This window comes from Sapajus apella, unplaced genomic scaffold, assembly GCF_009761245.1.
Source record: "Sapajus apella isolate SASKATOON/1434 unplaced genomic scaffold, GSC_monkey_1.0 scaffold1, whole genome shotgun sequence".
In the NCBI taxonomy this organism is placed as follows: Eukaryota; Metazoa; Chordata; class Mammalia; order Primates; family Cebidae; genus Sapajus; species Sapajus apella.
In genome coordinates, this window is record NW_022436941.1 from 48,846,635 (window position 1) to 48,864,765 (window position 18,131).

At 38.4% G+C, this 18,131-nt stretch overlaps 1 pseudogene; it reads left to right on the forward strand.

Annotated features, from left to right (window-relative positions):
* Positions 1-3,150: 3,150 nt before the first annotated feature.
* LOC116561343 lies at positions 3,151-3,800 on the forward strand (annotated as a pseudogene).
* The last annotated feature ends 14,331 nt before the right edge of the window (positions 3,801-18,131 follow it).

Here is an 18,131-nt window from a genome sequence, read left to right on the forward strand (position 1 = left end):
GATTTCATGTAGTCTGTGTGTGAAATCATGTTGCATAAAGATTTAATTTCCTTTTTCCTGATAACAAGGGAGGTTAAGCACCTTTGCCTCTTCATCTCTTTATCTGTTTCTCTACTGGGTTGATGATTAAATTGTTTTTGGAGATGGTGTCACTCTGCTGGGCAGGCTGGAGTGTAGTGGCACAATCATAGTTCATTGCAGCCTTGATTTCCCAGATTAAAGCAGTCCTCCCACCTCAGCCTTCGGAGTAGCAGGGATCACAGGCTCAAGCCACTGCCCAACTATAGAGGTGAAGTCTCGCTGTGTTGGTGAGGCTGGTCTCCAACTCCTAGGCTCAAATGATCCTCCAGTCACCTTCTCAAAGTGCTGAGATTATAGGCATGAGCCACCATATCGGACCTTTTATTTCTAATTTTGTAGGTGTCTCTATATGTTTGCAATATCATTTCTTTGAAAGCCAATAATAAGCACTATAAATATCTCTCTCTATTGCACATATATTTACTTCTTAATGCTTGTCCTTAATGCACATGAAGTAATATTATAGGAATATTCATGTACGTACTCACTATGCAGCTTGCTTTCTTTTGCTTTATGGTGTTTTTTATATCTTGTGTCTTTTTTTTTTTTTAATTACTATTCTAAGGACATAGTTTTCTTCTAGAAATTTTAAAGCTGTTCTTTCACACTGAAGTCTTTTATACACCTAAAGTATATTTTTTGAGTATGATGTTAGGTAAGAATCTAATTTTATTTGTTTCCATGTGGGTGAAGAATTGCCCTGGCATCATTTATTGAATAATGCATTGTTTTTTCCTTGATTTTTATAGCACCTCTGTCATATATCACATTTCTAATATGTGAGCATCTGTTTCCAAGCTCTCTATTCTTTTCCAGCCAGCAGAAAACTTAAAAGGAGCAAAGCTTTATCTCACTCTTATCACTCATTATCTGAATTTTTCTTTAAGTTATATACAAATTACGAGAAACTTTACATCTTCAAAAAGAATGAGAAATTAGCTTGATAAAATAGGTCTATGCTTTATTTTCACCAACTTATCAGTGTAAATTTTAATACAAAACTCTGATTCCCTAAGAAATGTTTCACTTTATTATGATCATTTGAGGTTAAAACAATCAATTTGAGATTTTTTTTTTCCCTTTTCCTTTTCCACCTGTGGTGTCAGTCAATGAAATGAACACTGTTCCACAATGGCAAAATCTGCTGAGGAAGAGTAGGGGACAAGAACACACACCACAATTTGGGTTCATTGCTCACTTTATTTCTTCTCTCTTCTGGTTTTTCTGTTGTTTGTTAGCTTTTCTCCCATGTGTCTTCCTCAAGTGTGATACCCTGTTTAAGAGGATGAGTGATGATGGAGTATGGGATCTCTGGAGCCAGATCAGTTTTGTTGAGTCCTGGCTCTGTCACGTCCTAGCTGTGAGACATTGGACATATTACATAACATCTCTGTGCCTCAGTCTCCTCACTGGTCAAGTGTAGATAAAAATGAACCTACCTCACATGGTTATTGTGAGAAATAAATGAATTGGTATGATTAATATATCTAAGGCACTGAAGAAGTAACGTCCACTGTCTTCTGGCTGCCTGAGTGGTACTAGAGAACTGATAACCAAGTCCAAAATTTTTTCCCATCTAGGATTTGTTCTTTCCATCTGAAGTCTTATAACATTTTCTATTAACAATTGGCAATAGGGATTTATCATTATATACTAAGTAGGTATTTCCTCAAGACTCCAGCCTGGAACTTGGTGAAATATTACCATCTGCAAGCATTTTTTTTTTTTTTTCAGGCAGGGTCTCTCTGTCGCCCAGGCTGAAATGCAATGGCCAAATCTCAGCTCACTGCAACCTCTGCCTCTAGAGCTCAAGCAATTCTCCTGCCTCAGCCTCCTGAACAGCTGGGACTACAGGTGTGCACCACCATGCCTGGCTAATTTTTGTATGTTTTGTAGAGACAGGGTCTCACCATGCTGCATAGGCTGATCTTGAACTCCCGGGCTCAAGCCATATGCTTGCCTTGGCCTCCCGATGTGCTGGGATTACAGGCATGAGCCACCACTCCCAGTCTTTATCTTATGGAACCTGTCTTGCCTATTTGTTTTATTATTATCCGACTTCTTTTTTTCTTCTTCTGGAACTACCATTACTCACGTTAGGCCTCCTGGACATATTTCCTAAGTATCTTCCCCAGATTTCCATCTTTTTATATTTTTACTCTGTACTTCAAGAAATGTCTTGGTCCTCATTTCTAGACAACTATTTCAGATTTCAACAGTGAGCAAAGCATCTGTTGCTCTACTAAATTATTTATTTGGATTTTTTTTTTTTTTTTTTTTTTTTGCTACGGAGAGCCTCTTTTGTGCAACACTTTTATTTCCTTGGGTGCTCTTATTATTTTTAAATTCAAGATTTCCTTTTTGTTCTCCTAGGAGCTCTATTTCTGTGATTGTTCTGCTGGGTCAGCCCTTCTGGCTCCTGACCCCATATAAATAGAATGTTATTTTTCCTTTTGGCTCAGCAGGTTCACTTGTTTGTTAGAGAACCCTGTATGGCAGTGGTCCTGCAGGATGCAAGGCAAAGATCGTGTCAAGGTGACGAGTGGAGGAGCAGGCAGAAAGCCATTGCCCTCCTGCAGCAACTGAAGGAAGCCACCCTGTTATCTGGCCCCTGAAAGATCTCCCAGCCTCAACAGTAGGGAAGACTCAGCGAGCCCATTCAACTCCTTCTTGACTTTTTGGAGGCCAAGGAGACTGAGTATACTTGTGCTGAGCCTGTAGTGACTTTCTCCCTGAGGGGGCCAAAGTCTCCCCTGGATCCGTGGCTTTCTGGTTCTCCTATGCTCTCCCAGCCCCAGGGCCTCACAGCTTACCTGCACTCTTTCTGAATTGGGTTTAAGAAAAGCACACAGGCTGCCCACGTGGTCTTGGGTGCCTTCCCAGTATGGCTCACGAGTTCAGGGCTCCTGGGCAGCTGCCTTTTCCAGTGCCAGTTCCAGGTGTGCAGAGGTGTCCTCTCCTCACGCGTGGCAGGCTACACTTGGTCACTGGCTCCGAGATCGCGCTGGGCTGTCGGAAGCCCAAGATGGTACCTCCGCCCTCCCCAACAGCAGGCCGAGTCCATTAGTAGCATCCGGAAGGGAAATGGTCGTGCTTTCGGTGCCCGTCGAAGTCACCGTGATCCTGTTAGATATCGAAGGACATTTTATTTCCTTACATCGAAGAAAATGTTAAAAAATATCTGCAGACATATGGGAAGAAGACGAGTGCCAGCAGGATGTCAGTCTTTTGAGGAAACAGGTTCTTTGCAGATGTAGTTCCAGCAGTCAGGAAATAGAGAGAGGCCGGAATGAAGGTATACATATATTCTTCAGGGAGTGTGGAGGCACAGGAACTGTTATTTGGGCATTCTTCAGAGGGAGATACTTTTGAGCTTGTTGATGGTTACTTTGATACCAAGATTGGACACAAAGTGGAGTGAAAGTTATCGAAAGACTGCAGACAGCATTGGGTGCTCAACCAACAACATTTTGTTTCTAACAGTTGTTACTCGAGAGGCCAGTGCTGCCGAGGAAGCAGATGTGCACATTGCTGTGGTGGTGAGACCGGGCAACGCAGGATTGACAGATGATAAGACTTACTACAGCCTCATCACATCCTTCAGCAAACTATACCTGCCTTCCTCAACCTAGAGGAGGGTTGCCAAGGCAGACCACAGTTCCCCACAGAGTTGTCCCTGTAGTGGCTAGGTTTATCCTAAAGGTAAAAGTAACTTACTTTAAAAACATATATACACATATGTATGCAAGTATATGTATATATATATGTGTGTGTGTGTGTGTGTGTGCGCGTGCTCAAATTAACTTACACAGGCACATAAGTGAAGGAAGTCTCACTTCATTGACCACAAAACTTATTTAAAGATACATTATGTGAAGAAATTGTTTGAAATCATATTCTAACCCTTACTGAGGGCAAAGTGCAGTTCATAGAAGAAACTACTAAATATCTACCTAATGTGCTATGTTTATCAAGTTGTGTACTAAAATGGAAAGCTAGTTTTCAGAAATTATCCAGAAGTCTTGTTATTTTAAAAAGGAAATATTTCAAAGACCTATTTCTAATAATAATTCATTGCCCCTGTTTGTGTTTAAAAGATTATAATAGCTGTATTTCATATATCTAGCAAAGATGAAAGTATTTCTTTCTGCTTCAAAAGAGTAAAATTGGGAAAGAAAACTTACTTGAGTCTGGATCAAACAAGCGTCTTTTACTTAAGAAGAAACTTGGGTAATCACTGTAGCACCCACAGCAAGCAGTTGCCTTACCAATGAAAAAGGTGCACTGATGTTAACAGCTAAGACAGAGGTGTGGTTCATAATGCTCAACAGAACAGTTCTAATCCTGCCAGGTGTAATCATTATAGATTTTATAGTTGCCTTTCTAACTATTTAGCAAAGTTTGAGAATATGTTAATTGCTATTTACTATTAAAAAAGTTTTACTGAAATCATTCCGTAAGATTAAGATGAGCCCGAATATGTAACATTTTCCTCTGGAATGGATATGAAAATGTAAATTTTATAACAGCAGTATTTATCCTGGTTTAATTCTAATAGCATGTCATGTTAATTTCATGTTGTGATTATAAAAGCATTTTCTTAAAAAAAAAAAAAAAAAAGAAAGAAAGAAAGAAAAGAAAAGAAAAGCACATAGACTCTAACTGGGAGTGGAAGTGAACCACAAAATGTTCCAGTCACCATCTTCACAGTATCCCCGTATGTAATTTATAAAAGATAAAAGGAGACCGGGCGCGGTGGCTCACGCCTGTAATCCCAGCACTTTGGGAGGCTGACGCGGGTGGATCATGAGGTCAAGAGATCGAGACCATCCAGGTCAACATGGTGAAACCCCGTCTCTACTAAAAATACAAAAAATTACCTGGGCATGGTGGCGCGTGCCTGTAATCCCAGCTACTCAGGAGGCTGAGGCAGGAGAATTGCCTGAACCCGGGAGGCGGAGGTTGCAGTGAGCCGATATCGCACCATTGCACTCCAGCCTGGGTAACAAGAGCGAAACTCCGTCTCAAAAAAAATAAAAAATAAAAATAAAAAGGAAAAATGCTTTAACAAAAAACACCCATTCACAGAAATGTACAAGGTAGGATTTTTATGGGGGGGGGCAGTTTTGTTATTTCTATTGTTTCCAAATATTCTAAAACAAATAAATATAATTTTAACAAATAAAAAATGTTTTGAGGCGAGGCGTGGTGGCTCATGCCTATAATCCCAGCACTTTGGGAGGCCAAGACAGGTGGATGGCTTTGAGCCCAGGAGTTTGAGACCAACCTGGGCAACACAGTGAAACACCATCTCCACTGAAAATACAAAAAATAGCTAGGCATGGTGGCCAGTGCCTGTAGTCTCAGCTACTCAGAAGGCTGAGGTGGGAGGATCACCTGAGCCCAGGGAGGTCAAGGCTACAGTGAGCCAAAACCATACCACTGCACTCCAGCCTGGGTGACAGAGCCAGACCAAGTCTCAAAAAAAAAAAAAGAAAGAAAGAAAAGAAAGTTTTGTGCTACTATTCATGTTAAAGCCACCAGAAGCTTTTGGTGGCTGGCTACCTTTAGACCATTTTAAAAGTCTAAGCTTATTATTGGCCAAAACATGTCACATGCTTCAAATAATAAATGTTACTGCTATGATACATTTCAGTGAATTAAAATAAATTTATAATCCAAATTATTGAATTAAACATTAGGATTAAAATGAGATCCAACAACTATTTCACCATAATATGATACCTTAAGTTGTTATATGTGATAATTGACTACAGATAACTTTGTGCAGATTTCAGTGTTCAGTCATACATATTGGAATTGTTAAAAGATTGTGCTGTTAGCAATAGCTCACTTCTATAAGTGGCCAATAAAAATTTTCTATTTCAATAGGTGAAACACTATAGAAAAAAATGCCTGAGGGATAATAATTTCTATATATTCTTAACTTTGAATTTCTTGTCAATTAAAAAAATATGTGCATGACTTTAAAATTCAACCAATACAAAAAGGAACACAATGAGAAATAGGCTTATCTACTACCCAGACTTCCCAGTCTCTTCAGGTCGTGACAGTTTCTTGAGTACCACTCTATATATGCATTTAAATATCTTTCTAAAAAATGCAAACATACAGTACACACTATTCTGCACCTCGGTTTTTTTTATAAGCAACAATATTTCTTGGAAATCATTTCATATTTCTGAATGGCTGTGTGTAGCGATCCATTTCTGTATAATCAGTGAATATGTTTCCCATGTCCCTGACCATCCATAGAGGTCATTTTTTTTTAATAATGAAAGCTAACACTTGCATAGCACTTACTATGTACCAGGGACCTTCTAAAAGGTAAAGATTATTATTATCTTCATTTTACTGATAAGGAACTGGGGTTCAAGGTTTTACAAATAGGAGAGCCAGGATTCAGAAAAGATTTGATATAATATTCTATTCAAGTTTTCATACTTTTATACTTTAGAGGTGTTTAGTCATTATTATTCTTCTGTATTGAAAAAGATATTACAAAATGACTATTTGTCTTTTACCAACTGCTATTTCTGACATGATTTAGTTTCCCTAAGCAGAATTCCTTTCCACTTTCATATATCCTCCTTTGCCTGGTTTGTAACAGGCCAGTGCCCTCATTCTGCCCTGCAAAAGGCCCAACTCCTGAAGACCCTAGCAGCGCTTCTATTTCCCAGGCTATTTCCTTTTCTATAGCTTCAGAGACTCCAGCTCTTTCCTGCTGACATGATGTGTATGTAACAAGTCCTCAAATAACATTGTTTTGTCCATGTCATGTTGTTATAACGTTGGTAAGGAAAAAAAATCAATTCCCAGAAGGGCCACTGTCCGTGTGGAGTTTGCATGTTCACCTCATGTCTGCATGAGTTTTCTCCAGGTAGTCTGGTTTCCTTCCATATTCCAAAGATGTGCATGTTAGGTGAACTGCCATGTCTACATGGTCCCAGCTTGGGATGGTGGCCTGGCCAGGGCTAGTTTCTGCCATGAGCCCTGAGCTACCTGGATAGGCTCAGGCCACCTGTGACCCTGCACTAGAACAAGTGGGCTGAAAAAGGAATGAATGAATGAATGCAAATGATTTTAAAATAAACATTCTTAAATTCTACTGTAATCATACAAATGCATGACAATAAATGATGCCATTTAAAAGTGCTCAGTGAGCCGGTCATATTGGTTGTTTTTGAACTGCCTGCTAGTAGGAGGTGCTCCTGACAATTTTCACTTTGCAAACATGTATTCCTTGATTTAACCCCCCACGACTACATCAACATTATTCATTGATTCACCAAAAATTGGTTAAATAATTATCTTGCTTGTTTTTAATTGATCTTTCTCAAATATATATATAGCTCACATTTATTTCAGTGTTTAATATTAGAAGTGCCTTGGGTCTTTATTTAGAAGTTTGGTGAGATTTTTGGGACAAAAATATGTGTTGTAGGAACTTAATTCTTGTTTATATTAATTAGCCTATAGTAAAATGGGTTTTTTGGTGTTTTTTTGAGACAGAGTCTCACTCTATTACCCAGGCTGGAGTGCAGTGGTGCAATCTCAACTAACTGCAACATCCACCCCCAAGGTTCAAGCAATTCTCCTGCCTCAGTCTCCCGAGTAGCTGGGATTACAGGTGTGCACCTCCATGCCGAGCTAATTTTTTGTATTTTTGGTACAGACAGGATTTCACCATGTTGGCCAGGCTGGTTTCAAACTCCTGACCTCAAGTGATCTGCCCACCTTAGCCTCCCAAAGTACTGGGAATACGGGCATGAGGCCATGGAGCTCAGCCTAAATTTGTTTTATTATATGTTATTTTGCTTAAAGTTGAAGTTTCCAGGAAGCCATCCACATCAAGTGAGGACTTATTGTAGCTAGAGAAGCTCTTCTCTTAGGCTAGTGGGTGTTAGACTAACTATAAGTCAAAGTAAATTTGAATAGCCAGTATCTCTGAGTCAGGGGCTTGTTTTCATTGTGTTCTGCAGCTTCCTTGAGTGAAGAACAGCTGGGCTAGTTTCAGTGTCAAATAGAGCCTTGGTGGTGATTGCAGGATTAGAGTGAGATGAAAGTCATCACTCTTTCCTGCCCTGGTCCCAAGGCAGATATCACTAATCAATCTCTTCACTCTATACTGCTGAGACCTGATTAGGTTTCACTGTATTCTCAATATAGTGTTCTAGGAAACCACTCTCAGGTGACCCTCTAAATCTACATAGTCTAAGATTATGCTATACCAGCTTTAGGTCAAATCACAGATGAAGCAAATTGCATTATTACATATTGGCATTTCCTTCTCATTATACATAAAATGATTAAATATTTTGTGTTTATTACATCTCCTATTTTTCAAACTTTATTTTTCAGGGGTGTAATATTATTTATTTAATATCAAAACATGGAAAATTTGTCTTTTCAATTATAGAGTGCTTTTAAGTGTATTAATAACAACACTATTCAGAACAGGGATCTCTGAAGAACTAAAAATTAAGACAAAATAACCACTATTACAATTTAGTCACTGAGTTCTCATATTTAATCTGAATACATCTATTTAAGTGAGTTGTCTATAATCAGGGCTTTGTTGACTGAATTCATCTGTGATGTCTCAGAAATGCACAGTTACAATAGTATCAGGTGGTAGCTGCACTTGCTGTGAAATAATGTGGTACAATTTTATATCTTACAAGGATATAATAACTTTTGTTTACTGTAAGTATGTGACTAACCATCTAATATACCCTGGATTCTGGACACTAGAAGATAATGTGTCAGCCTAAAAAGGTAAATAAAAATTAGTTTATATTTTATTGTGATTGAAATGGAAACAAGTCTACATTACAGGAACATACTTATTTCAGCATTCCTCAGGGAATGCTGGCTCATGAGGCCCTAGTTTGCCTTAACAGTGGCACTTCCTCTAGAATGCACTTTGCCAAAATAAAAAGTTGAAGACTGACCATGGGCAACAGTAGAAAGAGCCGGGCTTCGGAATCAATCAATCACTGTTCAGTCTTTACAGGAGTATATTTATTTAAGTTTTAACAAGAGGCTCATGGTCTAGGAAATGCTGGCTCATTAGGCCCTAGTTTGCCTTACAGTGCAACTTCCTTTGGAAGGCACTTTGCCAAAATAAAAAGTTGAAGATTGACCATGGGCAACAGTAGAAAGAGCTGGGCTTTGGAATCAATCAGTCACTGCTGAGTGTCTTACTAGTTATAGGATGCTGGGCAAGTTATTATTATTCTAGAGCCTCCTTTCCTTCATCTGTGAAATAAAACTAAAATTCCCTAACTTGAAATGATGACATCATAAGATTAAAAGTAGATATCTTTTTTTTTAAGACAGAACTTTGTTGTTTACTCATGAAGTGTTATTTCTACTGTTTTTGTTAGAATTGAAGCTGAGAAGACAAGGTTGCACAGGCCTGGGTCTCAGAAGTGACCTCCAGTGTTAATTACCAAAAAGTCTACAAAGCTAGATTGAGTGATTGGCCTCCTATCCAGTTAGGATCTCTGACTCAGGATTTCAGAACTCCAAATCAGCTTTTCTTTCCAGGTAAACATGATTGCCCAAATGCTGATCCTTTGGATGCATGCACTAAACATTTATTTCCATTCTGTCACCCAGGTGTCTACAATGCTTCTCTGCTACTCTACCATCTGCAACTACTCACACTGTCTCTGTGCTTTATTCTCTTTGTAGCTTTTCCACTACCTGAAATTACATTCTAAGCTTACAGGTTAGCTTGCTCATTATTTAACTGCATCATTAAAAGTATAAATGTCTTTTACCACTTGATCCTCAGTGCCTAGAAAAGTGGCTGGAACATACAGTGAATTCAATAAATATTTGTTAAATGAATAAATAGCTTAAATAATGTACTCTGTGCAGGTGAACATAAAACTCAGCTTTCATTCAAGAACTATTAAGTAATTCACTCACACAAAAATATTTTTGGGCAATGTTGATTTTACTAAAGATTTTGTATGGGAAATGGAGAAAGGATTTATACTGGCACTCTTCATTAAAAATTACTCAACCTCACAGATAACAAAAATAATGCAAATTAAAAGTGCACCAAAAAATCTGAGGTATTGGAGGCTTTGAAGAGTGAAGACAACATCTGCTAGAGATTAGAGTGTTGGGGAGGAAGTTCCCAGGCACAAAATCCAAGTGCCTGACACGAAATATCAAAATAAGAAAGGTATTTATGTGGGGGGCAACAGTGTGAGACTTGTTACCTACAGGGATGTTGATCAAGTATGTAAGTATATTAAGGATAACATGAGCCAGGACTTCCACTGTGAGAGAAGAGTGTTACAAATATGGAAAGGGAGAAAATGAAAATGGATCTGGTTATGTTGGATAGGAATTGAAATAGGTATCAATAATAGTTGTTTATATACAGAAATAAGTAATTACCAATGTAAATATGTGTCTGTTTACTAAGAGGGCCTTGGAAAAGACACACCCCAAGAGCCAGTAGCACACACAGCACTCAAGCTTTTATTTACTTTTTTTGAGATGGGGTCTCACTCTGTTGCCCAGGCTAGAGAGCAGTGGCACAATCTCGGCTCATTATAACCTCCATCTCCCAGGTTCAAGGGATTCTCCCACCTCAGCCTCCTAAGTAGCTGGTATTACAGGCACCTGCCCTCATGCCCAGTCAGGCTGCTCTGGAACTCCTGACTTCAGTGTGCAAGCTGAATTGAGTTCAAGGAAATGTCAGGTAAACCCAAATTAAGGGACATTTTACAAATATCTGATCTATCATCTTTAAAAGTACCTAGGTCATAAAAATGAAGGAAAGCAGAAGGAACTGTTTCAGATTAAAGGAGATTGAAGAGGTAGGGCAGCAAAGCACAACACATGATTCTGGACTGGATACTTTTGCTATAAAGGACATATTAGGGACAATGGGCAAAGTGTGAATGGAGTCTGAACTCCATTTGAAGTCAGGAACATATCACCAATGTCCTGATATTGACGGTTTCACAGTTGACCCTCCATATCTACAGGTTCCATCTGTGGAATTAACCCACTGTGGATTGAAAATATTTGAAGGAAGAATATAAAAATAATACAATAAAAAACAATATAACAACTATTTACATTGTATTATATATCATAAGTAGTCTGGAGATAATTTAAAGCAAGATTATCCAACCCACAGCCTATGGGCCACATGTAGCCAGGACGACCTTGAATGTAGCCCAACACAAATTCGTAAACTTTCTGAGTTTTGTTTTGTTTTGGTTTTTTTTTTTTGCAATTATATTTTAGCTCATCAGCTATCGTTAGTGTTAGTGTATTTTCTATGTGGCCCAAGACATTTCTTCTTCTTCCAATGTGGCCCAGGGAAGGCAAAAGATTGGAAACCTCTGATTTAAAGTATACAGAGGCTGTGTATGGGTTTTATGCAAACACAACACCATTTTATATAAGGGAATTGAGCATCTGAAGGGGAATCCTGGAACCAATCCCCCATAGATATCAAGGGAGGACTGCAGTTTGATATGCAGGAGAATGTACTTGTTTGTTACATATGTAACCTAAGGTATTCTGGGGTACAAGGATATCATGTTGGCAACTTAAACAGTTCCATGGGGACAATGTTCTTTGTACTTGCAACTTTTGGATACGTTTGAGGTAGCTTCAACATTTTTTAAAATTTAATTTTAAAAACTAAAAATTAAGATATAATTTGTCACCTAAAAGTTTGACAATACACTGTATTGGCAAGGCTGTGAGCAAATAGACCTTTTTTTTTTTTCTTCTTCTTTTGAGATATGGTCAAATATAAAAAAAAATACCAGGCTGGAGTACAGTGGCACTCCAGTTATCACAGCTCACTGAAGCCTCAAACTTCTGGGGATTTAAGGGTTCCTCCCACCTCAGCCTTCCAAAGAACTGGAATTCCAGGTGCGTACCCCAATGCCTGGCTAATTTTAAAAAATGCTTTTAAAATTTGCTGTGTTGCCCAGTCTGGTCTCAAACTCCTGGCCTGAAGCAATCCTCCTGCTAAAATGCTGGGATCATAGGCATGTTCCAGCACGCAGCCCAACACTCATTTATTTATCTTAAGGATATAAATCAGCAGAACCCCTTAGAAGGGAAATGTCTATCAATATTACAATGGCATATGTCCTTGATCAACAATACCACTACTGGGAATTTACCCTATGGGAATGCATGCATTAATGCAAAATAATATCTGTATAATGTTACCCATTTTAACATTGTTGTAAATACAAATAACCAGAAAAAAGTTCATAAATAGGTTAAATTAAATATGATACATTGATAAAATGGAATACAGTGGGGTGATGAAAAAGAATTAGAAAGCTCTATTCAGTCATAGGAAAAATGTCCAAAATATAGAGCATAGTAAAAACCTCTAGGGTACAGAACAATATATACAATATGCTAAATTCAGTGTCAAAAAAGCAGAGGAGAAAATAAAAATTAATAGGCATGTTTGCTTATATTTGCATAAAGAAATTCTAGAAAAGCACATAAGCAAACAATAATGTGTTACTTGGTGGATGGACAGGTGAGAGCAGTGAGGCCCCAGAATGGTAAGGAGACTTTCTGGATCAGTTTTTATACTTCTGTTGAAACATGGGTCTCTATCATCTATTCACAGCATGAATTTTGAAAATCTCTCATTAGACATTTTTGAATCCCAAATACTTTCCTTTAACCAAGCAGCTACTTCCCTTTCGTCCCCACACAAATGATCCAGAAAGCTGGCTGTCATTTCTTTTCTCAGTATCCCCCAGAACTTCACATTCCATTCTCCTCATAAATATCCAGCAATACAGCCCTGTCCTAAATTCTACCTCCAAACCTATTTTTCAGTCTTTAGGGACACAAACAAAACATAGGCCCCTAATTGGAAGGCAACTTCTCCTTATTGGTTGTGGAGAGGCTGGCGGGTAAAAGAGAACTACCCACAAGCAGTTTTATTAAAGTTTTTTTTCTAAATACAATACATACAATCTTTGTCAAAGAGAAACTCTGGTCATTGAGATTTGTTCCACCTCAATGATGTACTCATTTACTCATGAGTGGTGCCCCTCTGTACATACACACAGTTGTATCCACCCCAGGACCTTCTCCTGCTTTTCATTTTGGTGGGTCCTGATCTGCATGTACCACCATCCCTCTTATCTAATGTTGAGTTGAGCTGTATCTATCTCTAAACAGGCCAAAGGCCCTGTCCAAATTTGGGGAAACATTTAGGAGCTAGTCAAAACTGAGGATTTTTGGCTCAAACTCAAGATGACAAGGATAAACAAACCCTGCCCAAATGGAATCTAGTTTGATATATTTTCCTGCCTTTCTAATTAAAGCCAAATGTTTGACTATTTCCCAAATTACCTCTGATGAAAACTACTGTATCCTTTTATCTTATAAAAGCAAACGAGTTTATATTTATACTGTTAATAAATTTATTTTAATGCATACTAGTTTTTCATTTTATTTGCCATGAGGTGTCATGAATCTCCACTACGGGCTGACTAATACATCTGCTCCATGGGCCACACATGTACCAAAGAACTGTGGGAACCAGAGGTGGTCAGAACACAATCACACACAATATTACACCTTTATTTTTCTCACTGTCAAGAATACAGAAGAGGCCAAGACGGTGGCTCATACCTGTAATCCTGGCATTTTGGGAAGCCAAGGAGGATCACTTGAGCCCAGGAGTTCGAGACCAGCCTGGGCAACATAGTGAGACTTCATCTCTATTTTTTAATAATTTAATTTAATTTTAAAAGAATACAAAAGAGCCAGGAGAAAAGATCTCAGTATATTAGGGATCAGTTGACATTAACAGTGGAAAGTGAAGTCTTCTGACTTGATATTTCAAAACAATGCTAATACTACTGATCCTAAACATTTTAGCAATGCATTTCAGAACCTACTATAGGCTTTGTCCCATTTGATTTCCATAATTTAAGGTGCATATAATTATCCCCATTCTATCAGTCAAGAAATGAAGACTCAAATGATAACTGAATTTCTCCAAATCACACAATGAAGAAGCAGCAAGTCTGCAAGGTGAATTAGGCTTATCTTCAATGATCTGAGTAAATCTCTAGGATTATTAAGTTTAATGATTCTATTAGTAATGGGTATTTCCAAGTTCAAATGAGTTTAAAATTTTATAAGGCTATCTAATGCCTCGAGAACATTGACTGTGAAGGCTGGGAATTCTAGAAAATAGGAGCTAAAAAGGTTAATTTATTCTGACAGAAGGATGATTAACACTAGGTAAGATTACCTATCTCTAATTAACCTAGTCCATTATTGAGTTCTTAAGAAGAATATGGATAGCAAAAATGTCACTCAGAAAAAAATTCAGCTGAGAAAGTTTGAAGACAGTACTGCTCTGGGAATGATAATCGTTATATTTGTTAGCCATTGGGAATGCTTAAAATCATTTTCATATTTAAGCCAGAACCTAAAATACTTCTTAACTCAAACCTCTTTAAGGGAATTATGAGGCTTAAGATTAACAAATACATTTTAGCATCAACTTAAATAAGAAGTGCCTTTCAAAAGTTTTAAAAGGAAATTTTTTTTTTAATTAATCCCAAACCTGCTCATATACAAAGGACTTCTAATAAAAATTGTTAAACATTTGCAGGCATGGTGGCTCACACACGTAATCCCACCACTTTGGAAGGCTGAGGCAAGTGGATCACAAGGTCAGGAGTTCAGGACCAGCCTAGCCAACATAGTGAAACCCCCATCTCTACTAAAAATTCAAACATTACCTGGGCCTGCTGGCAGGTACCTATAATTCCTGCTACTCAGGAGGCTGAGGCAGGAGAATCTGTTTGAACCTCGGAAGTAGAGGTTGCAGTGAGCCAAGATCCCACCATTGCACTCCAGCTTGCCATATTTTCCTGCCTTTCTCTACCATTTGTGAGATTCTGTCTCACAAAAAAAATAAATAAAAATCGTTAAACATTTTACTGTTATGTTCTTGACCAATGATTTCATGATAGGCTTAGCCTCTCTCCTTCACTCTGACACCCATGTTATACTTATTATGTTCTGACAGGATGTAAAACAAAACAACTATAATATTATTCATTAATAGTACTTTTGGGGACCTTGAAAAGTTCATGCTAAAGTTTCGTAACTTAAAAATCTTAAGCATTGAAAGGACCATATCCTGTGGGTTAGAGTTTGTTTTTGCTTTTCATTGTAGATGACAGTATCAAATAAGAATGGATATCATTTAGATTAGTTTACTATTTAGTTATGCTACTATAGTAAAATATTATGCCAGGCACAGTGGCTCACACCTGTAATCCCAGAACTTTGGGAGGCCAAAGCAGGTGGATCACCTCAGGTCAGGAGTTCAAGACCAGCCTGGCCAACATGGTGAATCCCATCTCTACTAAAAATATAAAAATTAGTCTGGCATGGTGGCACACGCCTGTAATCCTAGCTACTGGAGAGGCTGAGGCATGAGAATCGCTTGAACCTGGGAGGCAGAGGTTGCAGTGAGTCGAGATTGCACCACTGGACTCCAGCCTTGGCAACAGAGCAAGACTCTGTCTCAAAATAATTAATTAATTAATTAATTAAAATAAATAATAAACTGTTAAAAGGGTTTTTTTTTTTTTTGCCTTGGAATTGTTATTGTAGCTGAAAAAAAAATGATGACAAAAAGTCTTAAATATTCCATGCTTTTAAAGGCCTCTCCAACCACTGGGCCTAAACCTCTCTGAGGGCTTTCTCAGACAAAAAGGAACCACCTCTGCTACTGCCAGTCAACATTTCAGCCCTGAGTAAGTGAGCAGGAAAATATTTTCTCTCAACCCACTAGAAGGCAAGTGAAGAGGGAGTTTCAAAGGAATACAGAGTGGGAGTGCTTAATGACTGACAGTTACTACCTAGCAGAATACTTAGAGAGTCGGGAACCTAGAGATTCACCCAAGCCTGTCTTCAAAGTTCGCTAAGCCTAGTGAAAGAGTCTGTGGGAGAAACTGACATGTGTCTTTTGGAATTTGGAAGCATATCTCAACACCAAGAATTGCTCCTGATTCTTTCCTGAAGATTTTGAAGAAGGAAGACTTGCAGGCAAATCCCAGAAAAGTGGAATTTTTTTTTAAAGACCATTATTGTGGGGCGCTTTAAAAGGTGGTGGAAAAAACCTCCATTGCATTCTAGTTTTCCTTATTGTTATGGGCTAAATGTTTGTGTCCTCCCACTCACATATAATTGATATGCTGAAATTTTAATCCCCAATATGATGGCACTAGGAGGTAGAGCTTTGGGGAGGTAATTAGGTCATGAGAGTGGATTTCTCATGAATGGGATTAGTACCCTCATTAGAAGAGACATGAGCTTGCCCTCTCTGCTGTCCAACATCTGAAGACACAGCGAAAAGATGACCATCTACAAACCACGAAGAGTACTCCCACCAGACACAGGATCTGCAGGCACCCTGCAGAATTCCAGCCTTCACAACCATGAGAAATAAACATTTGTTATTTAAGCCACTCAGTCTATAGTTTTCTGTACTAGCAGCCCAAACTAACGAAAACACTCATTTACCATCGTGTGCAGAGGAGGACTTTCATGTTTGACTCAATTCGAAGGAATATAAAGAAGGGAGGAGAAAAGCTCAAGCCCTGGGGCTAATTAACCGCTGCTTCTTAATGGAGTTGAGATGCACACCAAAGGCAAAACTAAAGGGAGACATGGAGCCCTGTCTCTGCTGGCATCCTCAATGATGCAGTGAATCAAGATGAAACTAAAACAACCCTAAAAATTGCACCAAGTTATGAGAAGACCACCAGCAGCAATAAAATCATACAAACTCTTGAGGGGAAGGGCACTGCTTCATCTCTAATAAGCAACCCACCATCTCTAATATTCCTCCTTTCTGACAAAGGAGTAAGATACTAGTAAAAGGAGTTGAGGAGATTATACGCGAATCATATTTAAGGTTCAATTTTTACACTGGAGTGAAATTATTTTAGCTTTGCTTTGTGTTTTTAATAACCAAAAGCGAGGAGAAACTTGTGGAATGTGACTAAGAAATTGTCTTGGGAAACTCTCTACAAAGCGCTATTGGGAATTGTGATTGGAGGAAAAATAAACATTATTATATTACTATCTACTAAGTAGAATCTAATCAACAATACCGGTTACACTAAAATGTTGACTTCCTAAAGCAGGCTGGGAGGGGTGTGTTTTTGAGGAAAAGTTATATGTAGACTTCATAATAGTAGACAGTGGAAAAAAACAACAAAACCAAAGTGAAATATAGGGCTTATGGAAGGAAATTTCAAAATAAGCTTAAAACTATATTCACATTTGATTGCATTATGTAAGTTGAAGACACAAACTTATCTATATCTTTCCCAAAAGGAGACAGTTTAAGTATTATAAACCTTGGCTGCATATATTACCTTAGTTTTCAAAGCACTATTTCATACTTTTACTTACGAGCAAGAGAACAAACTTTCATTTCATATCCACTGTGCACACTCTGAATTTAAGTGGGAATGCAGTCTTCTTTTGCACATAAGACTAATCCTCGTAATTGTGCACCTATCCCTATCTTCCTTCTGAGAGAAGTGGCTTTATCAATTCTGTCTCTTCTATATCTTTAACCTCAATCTCTTGATTGGCTCCAAGGCAATTACAGGTAAGTATGATGAACGCCATCCTTTTTCATCAAAAATTCCTGGAGGAGTCTCCTTTTAGCTACTGCTTTATTATTCTTTTCTCATTCCCTACTAAATTAAAGTAGTATCTGCCCAGCATGTAAAGAATAGTGATAGAGACAGGAAGCAGCCAAGGCTCCCCCAGTAAAACCCCACCTTAAAGCCTAAAACAGCCTGAAGCTGAAAAACTGGACTGCTGGTCCCAGAGACTCTATGACTATCCTGTGCACTGGGAGGATGGAGAGGAGCCTTGAGACAAGGAGACTGACCTCTCCCGTTCCTGGGTGGTAACCTGGGATTAAATCAGAGACAGGAGAGCCTGTCAATAGG